A 14271-nucleotide genomic window follows, 5' to 3' on the forward strand; every position below is an offset into this window, starting at 1 on the left:
TTCAACTGTCCACAACCGTACACAATTTAATCTGTGGTGAATATAATGTAGTTTTGCCGTTAGACGAAAATGATTCAGCTTTCAACCCACCTGCACAGTGGCCGTGTAAGCCTGAACTGTAGCAATCCAAAAGAATGATGTCAGAGTAACAATCGGACTGACCTACCCGATTGCGTGATTTTACTTTGACAGTTCAATCGAAAATTTCGAGAAGACGTAGAGTAAAGACACTTGTTACTTAACCAGTATTCAATAACTTTGAAGAGTATTTTCGTTACTCCGGAAGAGCCCGGCACTACTACTACATCCAATGTATGCTATATTATTATACTTAATAATTGCCAACGTTTTGTACTCGCTCTAAGGTTGTCATTAGAACATAGACATAAGTGAATTAGTATGCTGCATGTCTCCTCGTTAACTCTGTGCCCATAGTTGATCATCTCCAAGAGAGAAATTGGTGGTGATTGTTGATCACGCATTTACCGATCGAACTATCTTTTTTCGATCCATCATATCACAACCCTCTATTCGCCCGGAAAATGATACATATTTCAACCGTAGCTAGCATTAACACGCGACCTTTATAGGCAGACTCAAATTACTAAACTAGGATTATCGCTGTTCGGCACATTCGGTATATAAGTATCTGTATCTACTGTTGTAATCTCTTATATTGATTCTTGAAAAAAATTTCCCAGTAACTGGAAAATATCTATTGTTAATCAATGAGATAATATGGTTTTGAATTGGGTCATTAAATGAGAGAAAAAAGTCGTTTTTTATTACTTTCATCGATAAAGCTGATTTTCGTGATTGCAACAATGTTTTTTTTCCAACTCAGGAAACGTGAAAATAATATTAAAATTTAAAATAAAGAAATATGTTGACAGTCTGGATTTGACACTATAGGAAGGATTTGACATATCGAATTTCATGACAAATGACGCCCTGTCAGAAAAAATTAAGCCATGTTTTCTCAGTTTTCCCGAAGGGTTATTTTTTTTTGACATAAACACCATCCATTGCATATAGTTTTTTTTCATTTTGGATGTTGTCCTGATAGGCCAGATGTAAACAACCGCAGTTTTCCTATGTATGGTTGCCAAGTTTAAATAAGATTTATTTTAAAAAACAAAAAAATCTTTTTTACGTATTACAAAGAATTTTTTTTTGAAATAATGTTATATTATGTATATAGGACCTAAAATTTATCGAATGGAACGGAAAACTATATATAGCTTAATGACCCAATTAATCACTCAGTCATCTCACCTGCACCGTTGGAGATTTTTGGGAACCATCCAACTTTTAAGGGATGCATCCGCTAAATGTTGGACAAATTACACTCAATCACAACATTTACATACATCTGCTACAAAAGTTCTAGTGGTGAAAAGCAAGTATACGATTTTCTTTGTATAAAAACCGCCAAGGTACAAACCGTTACAATGCCAACAATCAACGAAATCTCGGCAATACTCTAGCAGCATTATATTGTAGCAAAAAATGTAGCCCTGTAGTCAAACCGAAATCTTTGATAACCGGTGTACTATATCAGCATAGGCCGTCCCAAAAGCAGCTGTCCAACATATGCCAGAATGCGGAGATGATTTACTACCGTTGCTTCTGTTTTCATTTGTTGCCTCGAACCGTACGAATAAAGATACCTTTCACAGGAAACCCGACGAGGATATAAAATTTAGAGCCAACGACAAATTGCATTTTCTAGTTATATTGTATTATATAAAAATGTAAAATAAACATAATTCAAAAATAATATTTATGTAACTCGCACATTCAAAATTATAGTATGGTTTGGAGTATAATGTAAATAATTGTGGACAAGAAAAACATGTTTCAAAATTCGACGTTGGTAATTCCGTAGTACCGCCACCTTTCGTCAACGTACCACCAACGCGTGAAACAATCCATCGTTAGATTTAACATGTAGCTCCATTCGGAACAATTACTGCTGATGTCCAACTGATCTAGATAGAACAGTACTTAATAATCCGACCGTAGCTGTAGATCATCTGCCAACTACATCCGGAGGGTTTACTGTTGGTATTTGTTCCGAGCAACCGGTTGTCAAAGGCTTTTTTTCTACCGGAGGAAAGAAAGTACAACACAAACACAATATTTTGAAATCGAAAATATAATTCTGATCCTATCCAGTTGCGTCCTACCTTGAATTCCGTTTCTTCCAGCCGGACATAGAAATAATTCTACTGGGAAAGTACACAGAAGAGGACGTTAACTCTTTTAGTTAATTTTAACGATGAGGACTGGCACTACAGGAGAAAAAAATTATCTATGTTTATCTAAGACATGGTTATGACAGGTGAATGAATTATTTTAGCATCAGTGCTGCCAGGTCTATTTAAGCACTAGCAGTAAAAATATAAAAGTCTGCAGATTGCCACAAATTTTTAAGTAGAATACTTCTAACGTTTCAATATGGGGTCCCGTTTCAAAAATTTCAGTTGAGAAATTTTCCCAGGTTTGAAATGCGAATATCTTCCGTTCTACTGGACGAAATCGCAATATTTTTGCACTATCTGATCGGAAATTTGTGCACGTATTTCGTATTAAATTTCGGAATTAGTGCAACTACTATAAATAAACCAAAACAAGGATTTTTAGAAAATCCTTCGGAAACAGCGAGGAAAATGCGCAATAGACCTTTCTCGTCCGACCTAACACCTGTTTTTCTTATTTTTAATCGAAAGATTACACATTTATAAGAACATTTCCGTAAAAACGAGATTTTTAGCAGCTATCATGATTTTTTAATGATTTTTTTTAAATTTGAAATATGCAAGAATGTTGAATATTTTTTTCACCTCAGCAAGAATGGTGGGACTTAAAATGTGCGTTTGGGCAGCACTGCTTTGAATATTTTCACTTAAGTTCTTGGCAACGCAGTAAATGAAGTGGTGAATCGCAGTACAAAATTCATTAGCAATGTAAACAAACTAAAATGAACCTCTCGCTGTATGAACATTGAGTTCTACAAGATGACGACACGAATGAACTAATGATGAATTAAGTTCATGTTTGACAATTCTCGGTGGTTTGTTTACTTTGTCAGTTGCGTGAGTGCGAATGCAACGAGTGCTCATCTGTTACATTCGAGCTCGCGTAACTCCCATGTAAACAAACCACCGAGAATTGTCAAATGAAGTTCATTCGGTTCATTTTTTGGGGTTAGGTTGGTTGATGTAAAACCCAATTGGATGAAAATGTTTAACCTCACTTTTTTGACAGTTCGCAGAGCTTGTTTACATAGACTTGGAATTTTTTGTATTCGACCACAGTATGAGAAACTTGATTTGGTTCGCTTTTAAATGCGAATATCTTGTATTAACAAGCTCGCTAGGCTTTCATTTTTATTTGACGTCATTAGGCATTAAATCCGTTAAATTTGGCTTTTGGATTTTTCTTGTCCACGATTCGTTGAAGAAAGCGATTTTATTTGTTGCGATCAATTTAACTTTTGTTTTTTTTGCTGAATTACAACGTTAGCCACGAAACATTTTGATGATCTCTGGTAATTGCGTTGCAAATGTCCTTGAAATTATATACATGAAATTATAGGTCCGCACCAATTGCAGCCGCTCCACCTCGCCGGAATCGAGTTAGCCGATGGTCCAGCCTGCGTCACACTCGGCTGTCGCTGCACCAATGGTAGCTCCCCACCAGGTATCTGGATTAATTGCTCAAATCGCAGCTACTGCTGGTAGTGTAGCGATCGGCTCCGTCGGTAATCCCGCTGGACATACCCTCATCGGAATGTTCAGTGGTTCCGATTCACACGAGGACAGGCTGCCCCGGTATCGGGCAAGGCAAACACTCCGGCAGGACCATGCTCGTGGGAGATCAAGCAATATTATCTTGTACCCAAGGCCAGGCCGTAACAATTACCAAATTTAGAAGTCCATATACATAGTGTACACGTGATACTTTTTTTTGAATGAAAATAGTATAAATGTTGGCAAAATCCTGCAGCACTAGGATCAAAGATAGAGTTTTTACACCAAATCACTGTGCTTCGGTGTTTTTTTGTAAACGAACTATCAGGTCTATGTTTTTATTTAGTAAATATTTTAATAAATATTAGTTCATTAGGAGTATGACTTATTTATATTTTGATGGCACGGTGAAGGGGTGGTTAAAGTGCGAGTCGTATCTTGAAAATCGATCGCTTGAAAGTAGTATAAATGATTATAAAATGCGACAACATAAACTCATAAACTTTCTAATGGTTATTTAGCCATAGGTAACTAGAAAAGAGATATGTTTTATTCATGTACAACAAAAATTACTCAGCAATAATTTAATTTATTATTAATTGTTACGCGTGATTTTGTCTCCAGTGATTGGCCAAAATTGGTCGCTTTTAGAATCTGGTGCTCTAAGCATAACTGTCCCATGTTAATAGCGAATCCCATAACAAATGGGACAGTATAGCGATCATACAGCTGTAACAGCGAATTTAGCATTGACATCAATATAACCAGGTTGGTTGCAAGCAGAAAGAACAATACTAGCTTGGCTGCTAGCTGTTTGTGCTACTAATAACACTTGCAGTCTGTCAAATTAACATGATTCTATGATCTAGCTTCAATGACGATGGAATATAGCCGAATCCAAAGCCTAACCCATCAGCGCATTTGATCATGTAATGGATATTATCAACTCTGAAAGAAATACATTTTATTGTTGTCTGTTTTTGAGGTTAGAACTTAGAACTTTTATACTATTGTGAGAATGGTCCTCAGCAACTATCCTTCCAAATCAAAGACTCGTGCTAGCAATGGCTTCGTTCAGAGGCTGCTGCTGTACATTTGTTTTCTTTAGCTTGCCCATTACGATTCCCCGGACCGAACCACTTTTCCGCCGCCACAAGTGGGAAACGAACGATTCACATTTGATTTCCGTAGTTACAAATTACCGAACCACTGGCAGGTAGCATAATCTTCGGACTTAGTTGTGAATTGGAACAGTCAAGCCTGACTTCCCGAGCTACATCTCCAGTATTGTCGTCCCATACGACTAGTGAACCTAAATGTGTCCCACACACATAGCACACCATCCTGGCAATGGCAACTAGATGCGCCCATCTCGGCCTGCCACAGGTCTACGAAAATACATGTGATAAGACGGTAAGGTGGAGATAGGTGAACGGTAAGTTGTTATGATATGCTTATTCCGCTTCATTGAATTCATATGCTTCGAAAATAAGTTAGATTTTTTGAGATCATAACCCGTTTTTCGAAGATTTTAATATATAAAAATGCTTTTTAAAAAAATATTATTATCGAATGCACTTTTCCCTATTTTCATTCTAGACAGACAACACAGTCAACAAGTCCAGGTGACAATTTCACACATGCCACCCTACTGCAAACAACCATCGATAAAACCTATGAGTGCGGAATGTGTGACCAATCATTCCCCAAGAAGAGACAGCGTACAGTTCACAAGCGCGTACATGCCGGCACGCGACCGTACTCCTGTGATATTTGCGGTAAAGCATACACCAAGGGTATAAATCTAAGCCGGCACAAACGGATACACACCGGCGAACGACAGCACCGTTGTCGGATATGTGGCAGAGAATTTTTCACTTCTGAGCAATTGGATCAGCACCGGCTTACCCATAAAGATCAGGCTTACATTTGCGATATCTGCAGTAGGAAGTTTACCGAAAACAGTAGTCTCACGCGACACAGACTTATCCATGCAGTTGAGAGATCGCACAAGTGCGATATTTGTGGCAAAGAATTCATAACTAGTGCTGAACTCACTCGCCACATGCGCATGCATACTGGCGAGCGTCCGTATAAGTGTGATATCTGTGGCAAAGGCTGCGTAGAAAGCAGCAGTTTGAAACGTCACCAGCGTGTTCACATCAATATGAATCTTGCGGATCAAATATTTAGTTGCGATATCTGTGGTAGAGAGTTTCTTGAATCTAAAGAACTTACGCAGCACAAACTTATCCACAGCAAAGATCGAGGATTCAGATGTGAAGTGTGTGGTGGCGGGTTTAAAAATATTCTCACATGACTCGGCACATGCAAATCCATACAAACGCACGCCCGTACAAATGTGACCTCTGCGGGCAGGAGTTTCTTCGAAGAGCACATTTGACCCAGCATAATCGCAGGCATGTTGGCGAACGACCCCATGGTTGTGAATAGTGTGGAAAAGGATTCGTTTAATGTAGCAATTTGATGGGACACAAGAAGTTGCACGAAAGGTCAAGGAATGGTAGCAGGCGAAAAGGAAAAATTAAGAATTCTACCGTGACCGAAAGCATCCACGAAAATAGAAGAGGAAAAGCAAGTTCTAACATAAATTATCTGATTGAAAGCAATGTAAATAGAAGTCTTGTTTATTATCAAAATGTATTTAGTAACTTTCTATATTTAATTGCGGCGCCATTAAATGGCCCTGTTATCAACACTATAAAAATTATCCACTCCCTTACCAACGGCCTGCTGAACACTCTCGTAACCATTGTCTTGTAGGAGCTGTTCTAGTTCAAGCCCCACACACATAGCACACCATCCTGGCGACCAGATGCGCCCATCTCGGCCTGCCACTGGTCTATGAAAATACATGTGATAGGACCGCAATGGCCGTGGGGGTGAACTGCAATAGGTGGCTATCGAGTCGGAACACTTTAACAGTGTGGCCCTGGCTGCCAGTCATGACTGTACCGCCCGCCACTTCCAAACATGTCACCGGTAACCCTGCTGGTGAAACTCCAGAAAACGTCGAAGCTCCTCTTCGGATGCGTTATGTTGAGCTGGCAACGCTGTGGACGGATTGCTGAAATAAACTAATGCTTCCTGCCGAACCGGTGCGTACGTGGGCTAAAAAAGAATAAGAATTAAGGCACTTGATGACATACTTATTGCAGACTGAAAATTAAATGACTTAGAATATACAGTATTTTAAAATAACTAATAAAATCTGTCTGTTCTGCAGCCTACGTGAGCTTAAAAAATTGCTTGAAATATAGTACTTACTTCGCCCATATGCAGACGTAAACCCCAATCGATCTGACAACCTTGCGTGTACGTTTCTAGTCTCAGAGAATCGATTCGTCCACTCAACCGTGCGACTATCACTTTATCACTGGCAAGCTTTATGTTAGTTACCCCATTGTTTTGGATGTTTTCGGCTTCATATATACCCTGCAATGAAACGTCCGTCAATAGTTGTAATAAAAAACAAGTGACTCCATACAATTTACCTTAAAGTTACCAGTCGTTCCCTCCCAGAACTCCAACCGCCCATCTGCACACCCAATCTCTATGAAATTATCAAAAAAGTCCAGACACCAGATCGGCGATGTCTGGTAACATTTCTTCCGCGCTGAACCTCCTCCTCCAGGTGGCTGCCCGCATAAATAAAAACTTTATCTGGAATCCTCCATATTATACAAAAATCATAAGTGCTATGGTAACCACATACGTTAAGGTTTATTTATGATACTACGATAAATGCGTTTTCCTGTAAAACTATAGAATGAAGATACGAGTTATTGTTACAATATAGGGAATGGTTATAATATAATATTGCATGTTAGAAAAGAATTGAGGTGCTTCCGCAGGATTATTAAAAAATATATCGAAACTATTTGAATTGAAGTCACAATGATGGTGTCGTTTTCATATGGTTCTGTAAGGTTTGCTTTAAAGAAAAACGTGTATCGTTACAATTTCCTTACAAGATTACCGTAATGTTCACCTCAAGTCGAATCGTTTGGTTACAGTTTTCAATAATCCTTTATATTGAATTGAATGTGTTGTTGAAATGAAATAACGAATCTTTGTTTATTGCACATATTTATTGGGAAAAAATAATGATTTATCCACGGATAAAGTGCTTCAATGTTGCAAATGTTCTTCACCAAGCTAGTTCATTCGTTCATCCTCAATGCGATATTCGTTGTGTTATTCACCCATGCTTCGAATAACGCTACCCCGTTCGCCGCACGAAGGCACCGAATCACCGAAAATGAACAACACAAAGAAACAAAAAATTCGAATCTGATGTCTGCTGTTCGCTGCTTGTTCGCATCGTTGTTTTGTTTGTTGAATTTAACCATTCATGCGATGTTCATCTTCACGCATCATGCCGATCGGCACACGAATGGCCTAGATGATAATCGCCACTAGCCATTCTTCGCTTAGGATTCTTCGTTCTTCATTCCTCCTGCATTGCGTCATAGAAAAACAAATTCCTTGTTCATTGCTGGAAGGGTCAGTTTCTTGACCGAAATTGTACAGAAATGCTTGCTTGATATGTTCGAAATTGGATGACTTTTGTTATAAAGAAGCATTAGTAGTACATACTGATTGCTTGTTGATGTTTTTGGTTAATGATCAGAGTCGAAGCGGGAAGCTTCGTAAGCAAAGCAAAACAAATCAATTATTTTTGTAAATTTGCGGATGTCTCGCGGGTGAAAATTAATCAACACCATGTTTCCTATTATGAATCCACTAGACTATTGGAACTTCAATGAATAATAATGGTCGAGGTAATCAAAAACAATTTCTGTGTCCATAGAAGTGTAATCGAGCTCATTTACAAGTTTTTGTCAATTCAATGCATTCTGATTTAAACCAAGCTTAGCCGAATCATCGTCAGATTAAATTAGTAACCCGAACCAATAGGGTTCGTTGCGGTGCGAATGTGGGCGGTAAATGGATAGTCCGCACCGCAACCGCAAAAAAAAATAAAACCGCTCCGCTTACCGCAACCGCACTGCATTTACTGCACCGCGCCGCGCGGTAATGCGGTAAAATTCATGTATTTTTTTAAAATTGTGTTGAAAAATTATTCGTTTATTTTGTATAACCATATATAATAAAATCTTATTCTTATTTACACGAAAATTAACTTTGACGGACTCCTCAGAATGTAACATTTATGAAAAAATTCAACTTTGCAAGTTTTATTAATAAAATGCCGTACATTTTTAGACAAATACTTTCGAAACAAGGTAAGACATTTTCATTCCTCTAAATATTAGCATAGCACTGAAGTCCTGTGAAATGTAGCTGTATTTCATCATTATACATACAAAAACGTTCTGTCGCTGCAGTTAATAGGAAAGACTTTTAATTTACTTATCCCTCAGGTAATTGAAAACATGTAATAAGGAAGTTGTATATTTTTTTCTTTCGATTTTCATATTTGCAATGAACTTGACACATGAAAATGAAATGAACGTTTTTCGCATTTTCGTAGTAAAAATCATCTTTAATTCTTAAAGGAAATTCACCAAAAAATTAAAAGAAAACACCAGTACTTCTATATATTATCCCAGTACAGTGACATAAAATATGTTGGATTTTATCAATAAGAACGGCGCCATATTTGATGAAAAAATCGTTCTACACATAACATCTCATTAGGAATCCCATCTCAACCGGTATAGAGTTGTTGAAGATTTGAAAAACTGCAAAAGATGTATGATTTACAGCATACAGCAGAAATGTTATTACAAAGGTAATTTTTGGAACAAAATACCCCAAAACCCTAACTTCGTTTTTTTTATATGAGCTGTAATTTTCTAAAGGCTAATAATAGTATTTTTTCTAATATTTTTTTCATAATGCCAAGGGCAAAAATTTCAATTGAAGTTGGCGGGGATTAAAAATTGTCCAACCTTTGCAAAATTTGGCATCTGGACTAACTTTAACAATTGTCACTGTCTTTGAGAAACACAAAACACCGCAATACCCTACACTAACTTCGAAAGCTTTACTTTCAAAATGTCACAAAATACTCCTAACTGAAGATATTAGTTGTTAATTTGGTAGAAAATATTCCCAGTTGGACGAACAATGGACGTACGCGAAAAAAAAGTTATGTGGAATACATTTTGATAAAGAGTCTTATAAAACGGACTGCAGAAAAATTGCAAATTTACACAAAAATCAAGAGATAGAAATACGATGTTGAAGAACGAATGATAAGATAATCTACGTAATTTGGACCCCTCCTTATTTTGGACGCTTTTCATACATTTGTCTCCTTTACTGCTAATTCCTCCAAATTCGTTTGGTTTGGTCTCAGTATTATTAGTTAATCTTTAAGTTCTCCAACTTAATCAAAAATCACAGTTGAGAAAATGTCATAGAAAACGATTCATAATTCCACGATTGCCATGAGGAATCGGGAGAAATGATGCATGTTTAAATTGGATTTGATAGTACATTTCAATTGATTTTCAATAATTGGATTGTGAGTTTTATGTATTTGAAAAAGTTCGTTTGTAATTTTTTACCTCTGAAGTATAAAATAAATAGTGTTCAAAATATGTCGTATAAAAATTGTGCCAAATTATATTGGACGCAGATTATAGATTTTATTTCTCAGTAACAGTATGTTTTATAATATTAGAATAACCAAAATGTAAGAAATCAAATGACTATAGGTCGAATACAGATTATATTCGGATTTCTTTTCAAATCTGTTTGATCAAGTTATTTATTTTATGTGGGTGAATCTTAGATTTACGATTGATTGGAACTTGGTACTTCTAATATATTTCGAAAATATACGTAAATTTATTTGCTCCGACAATAGAGTAAGGGAACATAGGGAGACTTGACGTAAGATTCTACAATTGGCTGTAACGTATTCTATTTGGCACTTAAATTTAAAAAAATCTTTTTATACTTGTTTCGATCCCTCAAGGTTTTTTTAAAATTTGAAATGGAAAATCCTTTCATCATAGAAAATATTCTGTAATCAATTAATTTGCGTTCAATGATGTATTTTTTAAATCAAACTTTGTGTATTTATTCGGGTAAATTATTTGTTATGGAACTCATATCATGTTATTACTTATGAAGTAGTGAAATGATTTTACATAAATCGGAATATTGGAATAGTTACTACTAAAATTTGCGTTCAATGAAGAAATGTTGGGGAGACATGGTCAAGATTTTATGGGAAGACTTAACCAAGTGGCAATACACGGAAACGCCAAAAATGTGAACTTAATTCATTAGATGCCAAACCATCGAACATATCACAGGGTGTATTTGGAGGAATTGTTTGCATGAATAAAAATTGAAATCATAAAAGATAAAGTAAGCTTACTCTATTCATAGGGTTGTAGTGTGCCACGCACCAAACCTTTATTGTGCATAGTTTAGACAGTGAAAAAAGTGCCTGTTCGTGCATTTTGGTTTGCATCTTTCTTTCTTATACGTAGTTGAAGTTGGTGTAAATAAATGTCAAAATCTTCAATAACTTTGAAACGAATGAGTATTTTTACATACAGTCTTCGACAATATTATGTAGTTGATACCTACACATTTGTCTCGAACATTGTTTGCACGAAAAATCACAATTAAAAAAGTTATATTAAAAAAACTAGACATTCAATTACAACTTGCCATAGAAAACGCCTTATAAATCGATAACCTTTAGTCCTACAAGCTCAAGTTCTTAAACAAAATTCTTCACTACGAGCATTTCCAAATTTGTCGAAGTCACCAACTTTATACCTCATTAATATAAAAAGTTAATTGTTTTAGTTCGATCATAGTAAGCCATGCCTAATTTCAATTGTTATCAGATTGTGGGAATATTCATACGAACAATTCCTCCAAAGACACCCTGTGATATATTCGATGGTTTGGCCTCTAGTGAATTAAGTTTACGTTTTTGGCGTTTCCGAACACTGTGTAATAGGCTGAAGAAAGAAACAAATTTTTTGTACCTGTTGTTAATTAAACCACGTCACAAAAAAACTCACCCTAAACATCAATCTATCTTTATAGTACTAGTTAACAAAGTTAGCAGTTAGTCTTATGGCTGAATTTAAGACGTGTGCGCATGCAATGTATGCTGTATAGTTAATCCCTAAAAGGAAAAGCTTTTAAAAAAATCTAACTTCATGAAATGCAACCATTTTATATTTTTATTGGTATCTAAGGATCTCGACAATATTGAAAAAAAAATTACAGCTTCTTTTTTCTTATGCCTTTATTTGCATGATTTTTATTTTTCACAACACTCTTCGTCAAGTCTCCCGCATGGGGGAGCAAAAAATAATATTTGCGTTATCCATATTTCACCCACCAAAAACTGTTCATTTTACTGCTTAAGATAAGTTATTTTTAAACAGTAGTGCTGATTGAACGATTTTGTCGTGATACTAGCAAAACATCAGCAATAGATTAAATTACTATGGTATATCACCATGCGCAGATTAAAATCAAAACTTCATCCTCATTTTATTTGCCTCATGCCGAATTTTATCACCAGATATGGATTCAATTTCCTTTGAATGCTTGATAAACAAGGCTTCTATTAAGATTGTCCTATATATGTATAACATATATTGCCTTGATTCGGCTACCAGTTAATTTTACCCATAGTTTTGTACTAAGAACCAGTAGCGCATTGGCTTGTTCCGAACAGTACAACGCATCAGAATACAATTATATTTCTTCGCCAGTCATCATTCTGCGAAGATGAAATTGTAGTCATCTTCGCCAACAGTTGTAAACGATCATCGCTATGGTGAGGAATGGTTTGCTGATTCGTTTATTCGTCATTCACTTCATAGATTCCTCGTGCAGTTCATTCGGTCGCTCGATGAGTAGCAAGGTAAGAACGTATGGATAAAGCATTCGGATGAACACGGATTGGCCGTCGGCTTCATTCGTGGGTGAATATCAACAGCAACTTGAATATAAGAGCGAAGAACGATATTGGACGAATGCAGCTGATTCATATTCACCGTGCTTCGTTGCGAAGAAGGTTCTAAAGCAACATTGAGTGCTTTAATACTTTATTATTATTTCTTACCAAGTGGAAATCAGATTATTTAGGTTGGATAAAAGAAATTCCAGATTTAATTTTTGGCGTACAGGTTTCGTTTTTGAACAAAATCTAAAGCTTCATACATTTCTGTAAAAGGTGAAATGAATCCACAAGGCTGTCAATATTGTTTTACTCAGCGAAGGTCGATTAGATTAATTCACATTTCATCTATAGCAACAATTTGTTTATAGTTTACAGTTTTTTTTTTTTGATTTTTTAGTGTTTTACACTCGCGATTATTTTTATTCTCGTTTTATCTGTATATCGTTTTATTCGGTAGTACGTGTGCATTGAAATTTCGTGACTTCAAGCACGATTATATCTACCGGTGTGATTCGTGAAAGTGATTGTTTTTGGTTGTGATTTTTGTTTTCACTTGACATTATCACTGCACAGACGTTACGCTCAATTTTTTCGCCAAAAGCGACATCTGCTGGTGGGTAGTTGAGTTGTCGCACGTTGCGTGCAAGTTCGCTTCCATTGACGCACGTTACCCGTTAGCGTTTTCCTGCGCATATTGCATACCCGCTAGGCGTTATTTCTACATCAACAGCATGGCTTGTAAGAACTGCTCGAAAGTGGTTAATGATTCTGATCGAATCACATGTCGTGGATACTGCGGAAATTCGTTCCACATGATATGCGTCAAGATGGATTATGATGTTCGTGACGTCCTGGGAACCCACCCACGGAACCTATTCTGGATGTGCAACGGCTGTGCTGACTTATTCTCGAATGATAATTTTCGTAGAATGGCTTCGCGTTGTTGCGACATAGTGCCTGACAACAATTCTCTGAAATCTATAAAGAACGACATAGCTGATTTGAAAGATGTCGTCAAAGCTCTCTCGGTTAAAGTTGACTCAAAACCGCTATCCCCAACTATAACGCCTTGGAATCGAATGGCTGAATATAATCCAGTTTCAAACACGCCTAAGCGCAAACGGGAAGATGATTCGCTCAAAACAAAAATTCCAAATATTCGTGGATCCAAAGCTGCGTTTGAAACAATAAAAACAATTTCACCACCTGAGGAGCTGTTATGGGTTTACTTGTCAGCATTCGATCCCAGCACGACGGATGATGAAGTTTCTACCCTTGTGAAAGATTGTCTGGGGTAGAATCTGCAACCGAGAATAGTTCGTCTAGTTCCTAAGGACAAGGATCTCTCAACTTTGAGCTTCATTACTTTCAAAGTTGGCGTTAGCAAATCATACAGGGATAAGGCTCTGTCCAAAGACTCTTGGCCGGAGAACATCTACTTTCGTGAATTTGTGACCAATTCAAAAATCCAACGACCTATCATCAGGATTACGGCGGAGAAGAATCCATCTGGTGGTGAACAGTAGCGCCAAGCTGTTCCGGATAAACTCATCTGTCCAACTTCTTGTATCCCGGCGA

The 14271-nt window shown here is 36.9% G+C and overlaps 1 long non-coding RNA gene across 1 annotated transcript; it reads right to left on the reverse strand.

Annotated features, from left to right (window-relative positions):
* Window positions 1–1719: 1719 nt before the first annotated feature.
* Window positions 1720–2334, reverse strand: LOC131691099 (uncharacterized). Its single transcript, XR_009305692.1, has 2 exons — window positions 2190–2334; window positions 1720–2106 (listed from the first exon to the last, which is right to left on the reverse strand). It is a non-coding gene; the product is annotated as an uncharacterized LOC131691099 (long non-coding RNA).
* Between the last annotated feature and the right edge of the window lie 11937 nt (window positions 2335–14271).

This window comes from Topomyia yanbarensis, chromosome 3, assembly GCF_030247195.1.
Source record: "Topomyia yanbarensis strain Yona2022 chromosome 3, ASM3024719v1, whole genome shotgun sequence".
NCBI lineage: Eukaryota > Metazoa > Arthropoda > Insecta > Diptera > Culicidae > Topomyia > Topomyia yanbarensis.